The 13,905-nt window shown below is 38.1% G+C and overlaps 1 protein-coding gene and 1 pseudogene across 1 annotated transcript in view; one reads left to right on the forward strand and one right to left on the reverse strand.

Annotated features, from left to right (window-relative positions):
* Positions 1–13,905, reverse strand: part of FIRRM (FIGNL1 interacting regulator of recombination and mitosis) — a 246,035-nt gene that overhangs the window by 85,670 nt on the left and 146,460 nt on the right. The window lies entirely within an intron of this gene.
* On the forward strand, positions 7,541–8,262 carry LOC101287890 (14-3-3 protein theta-like; annotated as a pseudogene).

Raw genomic sequence — 13,905 nt, forward strand, 5'->3', positions numbered from 1 at the left:
GAATTCTTCTAGGTGTTTGTTCTTGAATTCTTCTAGGTGTTTGTTAAACATTTCTTGCATCTTCTCAATCTTTGCCTCCATTCTTTTTTGAGGTCCTGTATCATCTTCACTATCATTATTCTGAATTCTTTTTCTGGAAGGTTGCCTATCTCCACTTCATTTAGTTGTTTTTCTGGGGTTTTGTCTTGTTCCTTCATCTGGTACATAGCCCTCTGCCTTTTCATCTTCTCTATCTTTATGTGAATGTGTTTTTTGTTCCACAGGCTGCAGGACTGTAGCTCTTCTTGCTTCTGCTGTCTGCCCTCTGGTGGATGAGGCTATCCAAGAGGATTGTGCACTGATGGGAGGGACTGGTGGTGGGTAGAGCTGGGTGTTGCTCTGGTGGGCAGAGCTCAGTAAAACTTTAATCCACTTGTCTACTGATAGATGGGGTTGTGTCCCCTCCCTGTTTGTTGTTTGGTTGAGGCGACCCAACAGTGGAGCCTACCTGGCTCTTTGGTGGGGCTAATAGCAGACTCTGGGAGGGCTCATGCAAAGGAGTACTTTCCAGAACTTCTGCCACCAGTGTCCTTGTCCTCACGGTGAGCCACAGCCACCCCCTGCCTCTGCAGGAGACCCTCCGACACTAGCAGGTAGGTCTGGTTCAGTCTCCCTTGGGGTCACTGCTCCTTCCCCTGGGTCCCGATGCGCACACTACTTTGTGTGTGCTGCCAAGAGTGGAGTCTCTGTTTCCCCCAGTCCTGTCAAAGTCCTGCAGTCAAATCTCACTACCTTCAAAGTCTGATTCTCTAGGAATTCCTCCTCCCATTGCCGGACCCCCGGGTTGGGAAGCCTGACATGGGGCTCAGAACCTTCACTCCAGTGGGTGGACTTCTGTGGTATAAGTGTTCTCCAGTTTGTGAGTCACCCACCTAGCAGTTATGGGATTTGATTTTATTGTGATTACGCCCCTCCTACCATCTCATTGTGGCCTCTCCTTTGTCTTTGGATGTGGGGTATCTTTTTTGGTGAGTTCCAGTGTCTTCCTGTCAATGATTGTTCTGCAGTTAGTTGTGATTCCAGTGCTCTCACAAGAGGGAGTTACATGGATATTTCTGAAGAAAGAAATGGCATTGCTGGGTCAATGGGTTAAAGGCTGATAACTATTGACAAAATTTCCTCCAGAATATGTTGTAACAATTTTTACACCCACCAATTTTTCACAACCTCCTATCTTTTCATTTGGACCATCCACCTGTCCTCATGCAAACTTGTAGGAGCTCCATTTTGACTGCCTCATTCATCCACATGTTAACACTCTTTGTAGACACCAATCCCTGGGGATTGTCTACTGTCTGGGACATTCTGTAAAAGATGCAATATTTGCTGATAAATGTGTTGTCCTCTCTCTCTTCAACAATATGTCCCCAATTTCTATATAGACAACAGAAATATATCCAGTTTTTCAATATATGGTTTGAACACATGGATGTCAAACACTCAACAAGATTTATTTTTAACCATGAAAAGTTTTCCATTTCCTGAGGGCTTGGTGGTAGAGAATGGGGATATAAAAGTAGGATGGAAGTCATTTTTGAGGATAAAGCCTTTTAATTCCATATTCTGAACTGAAACATGCCAGTGGAGCTAAACCAAACACTTCTGGTATCATATCTCAAAATAGTTTACCAACATAATGATAATAAAAACTTGTCTATGTTTAGATTAGAGACCTTACAAAACACTTGAAAGACAAGTGGGGTGTGGATTAATATCCCCATTTTAAAAATGAAGAAACTGAGTTTCAGAGAACACAAGTGTCTTGCCCAGGGTCACATTGTAAGTGGCCAAACAGGGACTTAAACTCAGACCTACATTCCAGTTTGAGCAGACAAGAAAGACTGAGGCAGATTAAACAGCACGGTGAATAGCTAAGAGTAAACTTGGCTTCCTTTCCTCTGCCTTCATTCATGTAAGAGTAAGCAAAGTACAGTGGAAAGGGGTACCTTGCATGGGAAGAAATTGGTAAACAGTTATTTCTTATATAGGTATCTGCTCCTGAATTCTCACCTTGCTGTCTGCTCTGGAACCACCATCCTTCCCAAGATCTTCTCTCGCAGGGATTGATGTTGCCACCTCAACACTGAACCTCTAGGGGGGCACTGATCCCTCCCACCCCTCACCTGACCATGATTAAGTATGAGAGAAAAACCTCAATGACCGTTTATTAACTACCTTCTATGTGCCAATTACTGGGCTAGATTCTTTAATATTATCTCATCTAAACTGGGATTCGTATGCCCATTTTACATGTCAGGAAACTGTCAAGACTCCAGTAAGAACAGAATAGTCAAACATGTCTCTTTTCATCTTGAAGTGACAAAGACGAGTGGCAGATTCTTTTGCATATTAAAACTAAAACGATGCATCAAATGCTACAGAAAAAATTAAAACAGCAAAATCAAAGATAATTCCACCAATCTAACACAACTATCTTTTGTGTACTGTCTTATTACGTGCATACATTTTTCTAGAATTTGCAATCGACATATATGCAAATTTTATGTTCACTTATAAAATTCAGCCTCAGAACCATCTTCCATGTTACCACTATCTTCATAATGAGCATTTTAGTGGTTGCAGAGTAAATGATTTTCCCCATGGACATTTAGGTTGTTTCCAGTATTTGGTTGTCCAAATCAAATTATGTTTTGTGCTAAGCGTTTTGTTACTGTTAAATTATTTCCTTAGAATAAATTCTCAAGAGCCATATTATTGAATAAAAGGGTATAAACATTTTTTATAGCTCTTCTCACATGGTACCACATTACTAGGCAAAAGGGCTCTATTAATCTAAGTGACACACGTAAGTAAGTGCAGAGTTAGATATTTTCAAAAGAAACCATGCTGTTTTCCATTCCTGGCCATTTGATGAGTTAGGAACCTTGAAAGACTCTCCACATTAAAACAACCAAGATATTGAATAAAATATAAAAGCCATTTTCTTAAATTAATTACTGAACTGACAAGAAAATACAGAATCTAAGATCCTCAAAATGGATTAAAACCAACAACCCTGGAAAGTAAGTACTAAAGCTCTCCTTTACCTTGGGTACTGCTCAACACAGAAGAATACCACATTGATGATTTGTATCCTTCCTTTGTATGATACTTGTATCATATTAAGAAACACATGATTCAATTTGATACATTATTGGTGACATTAAGTTTGATCACTAGATTAAGGTGGTATCTGTCAGATTTCTCCATTGTAAAGGCACCTTTACCCACTTGTAATGAATAAGTTATCTTTAGGGTGTTACCTTGAAACTGTATAAATACCTTGTTCTCCAACCATCTTTACCGAATAGTAGTATTATACATCCATTAATAACACTTGCCTGAAAGAAGATGATTTTTTTCCCATCATTTAAGTACTGTCAAATTCAAACTGCTTGAGCCAATTTGCACTCCCACCAGCTAGGTGTGAATTTCCAATGATCCACATCTTCACCAAACTTGCTAAGGTCAGACTTACCAAGTTTTATCATTTTAATGAGTATGGGATTGTATTTCCTATAAACTGACAGATTTAGACGCTTGCTCTAGATTCAGGTTCATTTATTTAGGCAAGGATATTTCATACATGATGCTGTATATTTCCTACTGTATCACGTCAAGAGGCACATAATGTCTGATTGTCAATCAATAGGTAAAAATGTGGTCAACCGGATCTATCAATAGATATAACAATAAGGTTCCTCATCAAAAAAAAAAAAAAAAAACCAAACCAAAAAACCCCTGGTATGTAGCATAACCTATTTTTTATGAAAAAAAGTTTTTTATATGTATTCAAAATGCTTAAAAATAATACTTGCCTGAACTGACTATTACAATCATTGTTTGGAAAATAATTTTTCTCCTGTTCTGTCACTTCCTCTTTATTTATTTTGATATTCTTCTGTAAACAAGGGCTTCATCTTCCTTCTTTCTCTATGGGTTCATGGATTCTTTTGTAATCAACATGTTATAATTCATTATTCTCAATATTCTTTCTCATGTTCAAATTGCCCCATATTTGGCCAGTGAGGATTATTTCAAGCTGCCTCATATGTCCTTTAGATATGTTCCCATAAGTTTTTGAGCATTTGCTTACTTCTGGCACAGCAAAAAATTCCAGGCTTACTTTGTGCTTTTCCTGCTCCAGACCTGGGGTCAGTCATTTCCCCAAGGAGACCTTGGTCCTTTTAGTGGAGAATAGTAATGAGAAATTAAGTTCTGACAATAGGTGTGCATATTTCTACTAGGATTGCCACTGAATCTAGGCCCTGTCAGACAGAGCTAGGAGATATATTTTATTAAGTAATGAGCTTATATGGATATCTCACCATATAAGGGTTGTCAAATTCATATTTTAATTTCCCTTTTCCCATACTGATGATCTTAGTTCCCAATAACATCAATATATTTATTCATTTACTCAATCCTATAACACATGAAAAACAATTTCAGGATTAGTATATCAATTTCACTACCAATAAAACCCTACAGGCTAAAGTTCAAGAAATTTTTTGCATTTCTTTTTGTCCATAGAATATATCTGCTGAGCATGTACAGTTAGAGTACAATGCTCCACTGGTACTTGGATTGGCTCTTTTTTTTCTCCTCTGAGTTTATGTTGTCAATACCGTTAGGGTCAATTATTTCCTGTTTGCATTCAATTTTACGTTTTTGTTTTTTTTACGTTTTGTTTTTTTACGTTTTGTTTTTTTACGTTTTGTTTTTTTACGTTTTGTTTTTTCTACTCATGTTAGTTTATTTTTATTTTTTATTTTATTTTATTTTTATTTTAATGTGTAAACACGAATATAGCTCAAAAGTCAAAACAATATATAATTATATAGTCAAAGAAGCCGCATTCTCTTCCACCCTATTCCCTAACACCAGGAGAAAATCAAATTCATTAATTTCTGATTTATCCTTCTTGTGCTTATTATTATTGCAAAATAAGCAGATGCATACATAGTTACTTAATTTCCCTATTTTTATACTAAAGGTAGCATACTCAAGGAGTATATAGTACGCTTCCTTTAGTATTAAAAAAGGGAAATAAGATAAATAAGGTATGCATCTGTTTATTGTAAAATAAGCACCTTGATTTTTTAAAATTAACAATGTAATTGAATAGCACTCCACTGTATAGAGGGTCCATAGTTTATTCAATGTCTCCTATTTTGTCCATTTAGATTGTTCCCAATATTTTGTTACTAAAATTAGAGTATAATGAATAATCTTGTACATATATATATTTATATTGTTGGAGTGTATCTTCACCACAAATTCCTAGAAATTGGATTGCTTGGTCAAAGAATAAATGCATGTGTAGTTTTGCTAGATATTGCTGAATTCCTTTCTATAAGTGGGGTACTGTTTCACATCCACACCAGCAATGTATGGAAGTGAATGCTTCCCTTCAGCCTCACCAAAAGAGTATGCTGTCAAGCTTTTGAAGAGACCCCCTTTTACATGGTTTATCCTCGTATGGTCTCTATTGTCTTCCTTGCTCCCACCTCTCATAAACTTTATAGTTTATTTTGCCTTGTCAGGACTTTCTTTGATTCTGTTAAGTCTCCAGAAACAGAGCAGACTAGGAGTATATCATATTTGCCTCGGAATTTTTACATTTACAACATTTTTGGAGAGGCTGCTTATTTGCAATGAGTCTATTCTAAGACAGGGAGGTTCTGCTTCATATTCTTAGAACACCTAAACAAATAAAAACATTCCTAAAAATAGTGAGCTATGAAACAGTCACACTATATCATGTTGAACTTCACAAAAGCAAAGCCAAATTTCTTTTGGAACCAATCACTCAGCAAAACAAATCTCAATACAATTTCTTCCTACCTTGAACTTTTACAAGATTACTTGCAAAAGGGAAAATGAAGGTCCAAGCCAGCACCAAAGTTTGGAAGATAGATGTAAAAGATGACAGGAAAACAGCTTACATTTCTGCTTATATGGGTAGGAGGCTGGGAGAAACTTATACTTGCACAAAATGTTTTCCTTATTTTTATCAACAGGACTATTTTCATTAGAGGAGAACCAATGCTTATAGAAACATTTGTCTACACAGTGAGCCCTTGGCACACATTTTGTAATTTGCAGTTTTTCTGAGACTGAAATTTAAATTGTATACACAGCACACAGAAAGGCAAATATATGTTGGTTAGAATGCTCCCCAGGGAGTGAAGGAGTCATTTTCTCTAGGACTCTGTAAGTATTAATTATGCACACATAGTCTATGGAGAAAAGGTAAACGCTGTGCATTTATATTTAGATTGTTCCCAATATTTGTTATTAAAAATTATACCATAATGAATAACCTTGTGCATATATTATTTTCATACTGTTAGAGATATATCAGAGAATGGTATTGTAGGGTAAAAAGGTATCCATAATCAAGTAGACTGGGAAAATACCAACTTAGACAGATGTGGAACATAGCTCTACTCTGAAGGACTTCTCAGAGCCTTTAACATGCTAACCTGCATTAAGATTCTTTAAGAAGAGAACTATATTATGCAGTGTTTTCAAACGTATTTATGATATTCTTTTCACATCTCTGGAAAGTAGTGTTCCATAGAACATATTTTGTAAACCACTGCTGTGGTGGCATTTATACAATTAGGAACTCTGTAAAATCTTGGTACCCGTTTCAGGGGAAGGTCAAGTGTCCGCTCTTCTTCATTTTCCAGAATGTAATCTACCTACTCCAGAGCCTCTGGAGGGCCTTAGTGCTTTGCTATGGGCAGCATTTCCTATTTATTTTCCCTCACTCAATCCAGGATCTATTTCTCAAGGAATGGGTTTCATGACACTAGCCTGGAAATTTCCCCCCTGTCCAGGCTGATAGGCTCTTTTTTAGGATTGAGGCATTGCTAACAATTATTTATTTCCATTCTAAAGACCAGGCCAATTCTTAGTCGCCATCTGTCATAGCCAGCTTTGGCTGATCATCTCTGAATAGCTAAGTCTAAAATTAGCATTTCTTAATAGTATTTTACATGGTACTATTTATTGAGTGACTATATCTGCCAAGTGTTTTATTCCTTTTATGTCATCTATTTTTACTTAAAAAAAAAGAAACCCACAGCTTTACAGTATAGAAAGAATTCCCATCTTACAGATACCATCCTGCTTTACAGATGATGAACCTGAAGTTCAGAGAGACATGCCTTACTCAAGTTCACACAGCCAGTGTGTGGCAATACCCAGAACTGTCTGTTTTGTTGATTTGACCAAATTTTTATTTTATTTCATGCTGCTTCCCAGTTATTTAGCAAAGCGGAGACCTTAGCCAATTATCTAGTGGAGTGGCAGACCTTCCCTCTGCAGGTACCGGAGTGGGGTGGGCTGAGCTGAGACCAGAGGGTCCTCGGCTGAAGCCAAAGCAGGTCAAAGTGGTGAGACTCATGCCACTGAGACGTGAAGGCCCTCCTCAGCTCCCTCCTGATCCAGGTGGGTGGGTGCTCGCCCTAGCTCTCCTCTCCCCCGCCCCATGGAGAAGACAGATCTGATCCAGAAGGCAGAGCTGGCCGAGCGCTATGACCATATGGTCACCAGCACTGAAGGCCGTGATGGACCGGCGGCGCCAAGCTGTTCAATCCAGAGCGCAACCTCCCGTCCCTGGCCTACACGAACGTGGTCAGGGGCTGCAGGTCCGCCTGGAGGGTCATCTTGAACATCCAACAGAAAACTTACACCTCTGACCAGAAGTTGCAGCTGATTAAGAACTGTCGAGGGATGGTGGAGTCCAAACTGAGGTCCGTCTGTGCCACGGTCCTGGATTTGTTGGACAAGCATTTAATAGCCATTGCACCTAATCCAGAGAGTAAGATCTTCCATCTGAAAATGAAGGGAGATTACTTCCGGTGCCTTGCTGAAGTTTCATGTGGTGATGATCAGAAATAAATGATAGATAATTCCCTAGGAGCTTACCAAGAGGCTTAAGTAAGAAAGAGATGTGTCCCACACACCCCATCTGCCTGGGGCTGGCTCTTAACTTTTCTGTATTTTACTATGAGATCATTAATAACCCAGAACTTGCCTGCACACTGGCTAAAATGGCTTTTGATGTGGTCACTGAAGAACTTGATACACTGAATGAAGGAGAGGTGTGTAAAGACAGTGCCTTCAACATGCAGTTTCTTAGAGACAACTTTATGGACACCAGACAGTGCAGGAGAAGAATGTGATGTGGCAGAAGGGGCAGAAAACTAAGTTCATGTAGGGTGTCATCCTTCTTCCTCTCAAGAAACCGTTTTACAGTAAGTCCCTTACATATGAACCTTCAAGTTGCGAGCCTTCATAGATGCGCACATGGTTTGCACGTCCAGTCACGTAAGTTAGTTCACGTGTCTGGCGTACATTGTGACGTCCCTGCATACTCTACAAGTGGTTGTGCTTTTGTGTACTCTACTGTATAGTACTGTATAGAGTACAGTAGTACAGTATCTTTATTTCAAGCCCAGGATGTCTGGAAGCAAGCGTAAAAGCAGTGGTTATTGTAGCTGGTACTGCTGAGAAGAGCCAAGCGATAACGATGGAAACATCGCTAGAGCTAGATCTGCAAAAGGACAACTTCATTGAACTTCCTTGTGGGCAACATGAGGAGCTTACTAATGAAGACCTGATGGAATTGGAGGTCCAGAGGAAGGATGAAGAGAGACAAGAGGAAGAAGTAAGTGAAGAAGCGAAGAGATTCACGACGCAGGAAATGGCAAGGGGGTTTTCTTTATTTGAGGAGGCACTGTTAGTTTTTGAGGCACAGCACCCCAATGTAGAATGGTACATGAAGGTTACAGCAGCCGTTCAGAGTGCAATCCAGTGCTACTGTGTCATCTATGATGAGAAAAAAAGAGCTACTACCCAGACATCACTGGATCACTTTTTCAAGAGGGTAGATGGAATTGAATCCAGCAAGGAACCAGAACCTGTGCCATCAGCGTCAGGTGTGAGTGAAATTGCAGCTTGCCCGGCATCTCCTGTTGCTGACGATCCTTCACCTCTACCATCTCCCACCTCTTCTCCCTCCTCCAGTCAGTAACTCTTCTTGCCTGGTCACTTGATGCCAGCCCTTGTATGCTAGCTGTTGTACTGAACTACTGTACTTTTCAAGGTACTGTACTGTAAGATTAAAAATGCTTTCTTTATTTTTTGTGTTTGCTTTTTATGTATTATTTGTGTGAAAAGTATTACAAACCTATTATATTATAGTACTATAGAGCCGATTGTGTTAGTTGGGTACCTAGGCTAACTTTGTTGGACTTATAACTGGACTTATGAATGCGCTCTTGGAACGGAACTCATTCATATGTAGGGAACTCAATGTACTCATCTCCTTATTTCATTTGGATTTCCTATAGCAAAGAAGCCCATACATGTGTGTGGAATCAATTGTCTGTAGTCTTTTCACATCGCAGCTTTGGGAAAACTCTTTGATTTGTGTTTGTCTTGGCCTTCCTGGTGTGCAGTTACTGCTATAGAAAGTATTAATAGCTTCATTTCATATAAATATAACTTCCGAACGCTTATGTAGAGGACTAAAAATGTATCTGGTATTTAAGTAATCTGAACCAGTTCTGTAAGTGACTGTGTTTTGCATTACTGTGAAGATATGAAAATGTAATTAACCACAATGTAAAGAGTTTTCTACATAACTTCTTAATTTCTACATTCCTTCCCTTACTCTTCTTCAAGGGTTTCCTTTCAGTAAGCAACTTTCCATGCCCTTAATGTATTCCTTTTTGGTAGGAATCCAGAAGTATTGATTGAATGAAAAAGCATTTGACATTTCTGGGCTGAGAGTCACAAACTGAGATGCCTCTTGTATCATATATGATGGAGGTCTTGTGTATCTATAACAACAGAGAGTTTCCTTATTTGCTCTTCATTTGCTGCTGTTTAAGTTGACAGCTTCCCTTCCCAAGAAAAATTCACTTACACCTGCTGCCTTTGGAGACCTGGTATTCACTGTACCATATAACAGAAGTAATGTGTTGCTGTCAGAATACATGCATTGCTTTTGGCAAATTAAAGTGCATGTCATTTCCTAATACACTAAAAGGGGGAAATAAGCTAAAGTACGTAAGTCTGAGTCTAAAACTTTAGTACTTTTCCATGCAGATTTGTACACATGTGAGAGGTTGTCCAGTGATTATTGTTTAGAGAGTTGGACCACTACTGTGTGTTGCTAATCATTGACGGTAGTTCCAAAAAAGCCTTGTGAAAATGTTATGCCCTATGTAACAGCAGAGTAACATAAAATTAAATTATATTTTATAAACCAAAAACATTATCTGTTAGACAAAGAAAATGCAAAAAATAGCTTTGCTTCAATTTTCTGAATATTTCAAGAGGGGGAAATGGCTCATTTCTGACATTCCAGACAATCGCCTTATTTGTGTTTTATTAGTGGGGATTATGGTCCACTCATATCTGAGAAAGTGTTTCATTTTCCTTGAGTCAGACAAGGCTCTCTTAATTAAGGGAAACATTCCACTCTTTAGAATCATAAAGACGCGCCTATGCAAATTACCTTTATCCAGACTGACTGGAGGCATCTTTTCATGAGATAAAGCTGAGCTTCTTAAAAATGTATTGCTCATCTCTTCCTCTCTTTCTATCTATTAAAAGCAGAGATGAAGCCTTGTCGGCTTCGTGAAACTGCCCTCTGTATTCCTGTAACACTCCCTAGAACGTGACCCCTGGGGTTTTGAACTCCGTTTTCTCTCCAAAATCAACATTGTTGAACAACGAAAGGAATCTCTAAACATCAAAGGCCAAGGAAGACAACACCCAGAGAGCAAGGAAATTCCGTTTTGAAAGTCAGCCCCAACTCTTCTTCCAGTCTCTTTTCTGGACAATGCATGCAAGCTCCCCATCTATCATATCACCACCATGGCTGCTCTGCCCCACATAAACATTAACTTTTCAGTCTGTAACACCGTCAAACAAGATGAAGGAGATGTGGCTTATTACCCTGACTCCTGTGTCTTACACAGATGACTGTCGTATTTAGACGAGACACAGAGAGGCAATGCCAGGGTGGCTAACTCAGGTGGGGTTTCCAAATTGGGACTCTTTTTTCTAGATGTCAAAAGACTGGTTTCTTACTTTTGCGCTTGCACTGTCCAGTTTTGATAGGAAGGTTATAACTTCCTAGAATTTGTTGGGAAGGTTCAATGTATTCTAGTAAAAGTTTAAGATATTTTTAAAAGGGTTTGCAGATACTGTAAATCAGAGTGATTCTTTACTGAGAGATCTTCTTTATGCCTTTAAACATAAAAAAACATTTTAGCGATGCATCTAATATTTGAGCCTCATTATTTTCAGTGTGGAAATGTGCCCCTAGAGGGGCGCTCCCTGCTCTCCTGCGATCTGACTACCCACAGGGCTCTCAGCACAACGAGGGGTGTGGGTAAGCCTCATCAACCCTCTCACTTAGCTTCTCAAAGTTGGCACTCAATTTATGATTAGGAGATACTGAGGCTGACAGCTTTTCCCAGATGCTTTTCTGTCTTTACATTGTGAAAAATTAAAGTGGAAAGAAGAGTGCACACACTTTTTTTAGGATGCCAACCTTTCTAAAACCTATGATTAGGACACATTAACAAATGTTTTACATGTTTCAAGTGACTTCATTCATTTTTTCATTCAACAAGTATCTGTGATTGTTTACTAAAAGCCAGGCTGAGTCGGAGGCTGGGGATATGATGAATAAAAAAATACTCTATGAGAAGGACATCATTGTGATTTCCAAAGTTACCCCCATTTTTCAGTACAAATTTGGACACCAGCAACTAAGGGACAGTAAGTAAAACTGGATTATAGAAAATATCATGTACTGGAAAATGACTTCATACAGTGAATTGGCCATTCCATCTCTTTCTCTTTCTTAAGAACAACTCAGTGAAATAAAATTCCAATTTATTGTTGGACAACAGTGTTGCACACATACATCACACGGGCCAAAAAATAAACAGCAACCTCACAGACCAAAAGAAGGAAAAAAAAAAAGAAGCTTTACCTTTGGCCTTTTAAATCATCTTATACAAACCAAGTACTTATTGTACAGCTAAATATAAACACAAAAGATGTTACTAGAACGCTTGGAATAAGTTGTTTTTGCTCTTTTTACGAGTGTATTTTTTTTCTCATTTGAGATTAGAACGAACATGGGCACACCATAAGTAAAGTCAGAAGTAGGGCAGAAAACACTCTGAAGGTTGGTTTGGTCATCTGAGATCATTAGAAATGGCTGACCCCTAACAATATGTACAAAAATATAAAATGTAAATAAAATTTACAAACACATTTTCCTTTTTGAAGCGCTTTCAAGAAAATAAGCAGGCACAAAAACAGACAGAGGTCAATGGAACAGTACTGAAAGTCCATAAATAAACCCATGCTAATATGGTCAATTAATCTTTGACAAGGGTGGCAAGAATATACAATGGGGAAAAGACAGCCTCTTTAATAAATGGTGTCTGGAAAACTGGACAGCTACATGCAAAAGAATCAAACTAGATCATTTTCCTAATACATATACAAAAAAACTCAAAATGGATTAAAGACTTAAATGTAAGACTTGAAACCATAAGACCGCTAGAAGAAAACATAGTATGCTCTTTGACATTGATCTTAGCCATATTGTTTTTTGGATCTGTCTCAGACAAGGGCAACAAAAACAAAAATAAACAAATGGAACTACATTAAACTAAAAAACTTTTGCACAGTGAAAGGAACCTTCAACAAAATGAGAAGGCAGCCTACTGAATGGAAGAAAATATTTGCAAATGATATATTCGATAAGGGGTTAATATCCAAATTATATAAAGAAATCACACAACTAAATATTTAAAAATCCAATTAAAAATGGGCAGAGAACTTGAATAGACATTTTTCCAAAGAAGACATACAGATGGACAACAGACACATGAAAAGATGTTCAACATCATTAATCATCAGGGAAATGTAAATCAAAACCACCAATGAGACATAACCTCACACCTGTCAGAATGGCTATTGTCAAAAAGACAACAAACAAATGACAAATGTTGGCGAGGATGTGGAGAAAAGGAAACGCTCATACACTGTTGTTAGGAATATAAATTGGTGCAAACACTACAGAAAACAGTATGGAGGTTTCTCAAAAAATTAAAAATATCATTAGAAATATCATATGATCCAGCAATTCCACTTCTGGGTATTTACCCAAAGAAAACAAAAACAATAATTTTAAAAGATATATGCACCCCTATGTTCACTGCAGCATTATTTATAGCAGCCAAGATATAAAAGGAACCTAAATGTCCATGGGTAGATGAATGGATAAAGCCTAGTACACACACACACACACACACACACACACACACACACACACACACACACACACACACACTGGAATATTACTCACCCATGAAAAAGAATGAAATCTTGCCATTTGTGACAGCATGGATGGGCTTAGAGGGTATTATGCTAAGTGAAATAAGTCAGAGAAAGACAAATACTGTATGATTTCGTTTATACCTGGAATCTAGAAAACAAAACAAATGAACAAAGAAAACATAACTTAAGAGTAGTCAGAAACAGACTTATAGATACATAGAGCAAACTGGTGGTTGCCAGAGGAGAAGGAAGCAGGGGGTTGAGTGAAATAGGTGAAGGGGATTAAGAGATACAAACTTCAAGTTATAAAATGAGTAAGTTACAGAGGTGTAATATGTACCATAAGGAAGAGAGTTAATACTGTAATGATTTTGTATGGTGACAGACAGTTACTGGAGTTGTGGTGATCATTTCATAATGTATTTAATTGTTGGATCACCATGTTGTACACCTGAAACTAACACAATATTTTAT

Source organism: Orcinus orca, chromosome 1, assembly GCF_937001465.1.
Source record: "Orcinus orca chromosome 1, mOrcOrc1.1, whole genome shotgun sequence".
NCBI lineage: Eukaryota > Metazoa > Chordata > Mammalia > Artiodactyla > Delphinidae > Orcinus > Orcinus orca.